Source organism: Bombina bombina, chromosome 1 (genome assembly GCF_027579735.1).
Source record: "Bombina bombina isolate aBomBom1 chromosome 1, aBomBom1.pri, whole genome shotgun sequence".
Taxonomy (NCBI): Eukaryota; Metazoa; Chordata; class Amphibia; order Anura; family Bombinatoridae; genus Bombina; species Bombina bombina.
Genome location: NC_069499.1, coordinates 50,718,416 through 50,720,553, shown reverse-complemented (window position 1 = coordinate 50,720,553; position 2,138 = coordinate 50,718,416).

The window sequence follows — 2,138 nt, the reverse complement described above, 5'->3', positions numbered from 1 at the left end:
AGGGGAGAATGAGCTAAGTTTAGGGTTATGTGGGTTGTGGTTGATTGAGAGGATTTGAGGGGGTGAGAGAATGGAATTATGTTAAAAGCTGATTTCATTTCTGATGGAGTTGATTTTGTTATTGAAGTGGCTGGCAAAGTCTTGATGACAGAGAAGTTGTATTAGGAGGTGGGGGAGGGCAGAGAAGGGTATTGAAAGTGGAGAACAAACATTTTGGGTTTGAAGAAAGATTAGAGATAAGAGTAGAGAAGTAGTGTTGCTTATGGAAATTAAGGGTAGAATAGTAGGAGTTCAAGATAAATTTGTAATGTTGAAAAACAGCTGAACTCCTAGATTTTCTCCAGTGCTGCTCAGCAGTACGGGAACATCTGCGTAGGTATCGTGTCAAAGGAGTATGCCAGGGCTGAGGATGAGTGTTTGATTTCCGAGCTATGGTAAGAGGGGTGAGATTGTCAAGGACGGATGTAAGGGTTGAGTTATAGTGGCAGATAGATTGGTCAGGGCAGGAAAAGGAGGAGAAGGATGAGAGGAGAGGTTTGAGGGAATTAGAAAGCTGTTGTTGATCTAATGACATAATGCTTCTGTGAAGTTTGGTGTGAGGAGCAGAAGGAGGAAGAGTTGTAGGGAGGGATGATATGTTGCAAGTAAGGAGATGGTGGTCAGAAAGAGGAAAGGGGGAGTTTGTGAAGTTTGAGAGAGTGCATCGATAGCTAAAGATCAGGTCAAGGGAGTGACCATCTTTGTGAGTGGGAGAATCAGTCCATTGTGACAAACCGAAAGAGGAAGTGAATTGCAGAAGTTGTTTTGCAGAGGAAGCAGTGGGATTGTCAAGAGGGATGTTGAAGTCACCAAGAATGAGGGTGTCTGAGGAAAGGAAATAAGGTAGCCAGGCAGCCAAGTGATCTAGAAATTGAGTTGAGGAGCCAGGAGGACGGTATATGACTGCAACACGTATAGAAAGAGGAGAGAATAAGCAAATCATGTGGGTTTCGAATGAGTAAAATGTGAGGGAAGAGATGGGATGTATTTGTTGAAAGGTGCAATGAGAGGAAAGTAAAATACCTATACCACCTCCTTGTCTATTACCAGACCTAGGAGTGTGGCTGAAGTGGAGACCCCCATGTGACAGAGCAGCAGTGGATGCTGTGTCTAGGGGAGAGAGCCAGGTTTCTGTTAGGGCCAGAAGGTTGAGGGAGTGGGAGATAAAGAGGTCATGTATATAAGTGAGTTTGTTGCAAACAGAGCGAGAGTTCCAGAGTGCACAAATGAAAGGGGAAGTGGCTTTTGATGCAAGAGGAATGTGAGTAAGGATGTCAGAGTTTTGTTTTTTGAGTCTATGGGATGGTACGCATGGATGTGCACGGCTAGGCAGTTGTTGGGGACCAGGATTAGGGGAGATGTCACCAGCAGTTAGTAAAAGCAAGAGGGAGAGTGACATGAGATGAGATACAGATTTGCAGTAATGAGACTGCTTTTGAGACAAGGTGCAGGGGGGGAGAGAGAGTGTTTAGGAATAGGTAAAGTTTGTGAGTACAAAAGTAAGGTGAGTTTAAGAGAGATGGGCTAATGAACAGTGCAGGTGGAGAGGGAGAAGGAGTAATTGAATAATGTAGTTTGTTATAGAGACAAAAGGCCGCAAAAAGGAATATGAAGATATTAGGCATTTTTACAAAAGAGGGAACCAGTTAAACACATAAGACACAGTATTGCAGTAGCAATTGCATAAGAAAACAGTAAGGTATAGCAAACATAATATTACAAAAGTACCTGCCTTTTTCTTGCCCCTTGCCCAATCCTTGTATAATTTTATTGCTAATGCCTCACTTATAAAATGTATTCATTTTATTATGTTTACTATATTTATTATTATGATTTCAAATATATTTTATTATCTCTAGCTTGTTAGGATAATAATTTGTTTGATTTCTATTATCTCCACTATTTTTGGAGGTTTAGAGTTTTTTCTGCCCTACTTTTAGTCTGGTGATGTAGATCAGTTTGTAAATGTCCTGACTACAAACACTTGTTCAAGACCCAAGGGTCATAGATTTATATCCCGGGCAGGGTTAATACAGCCTTTTGGCCTTCTGAGGTCAATTTATTGTGTACCATTTATTTGAGTAATAATAACAACTGTT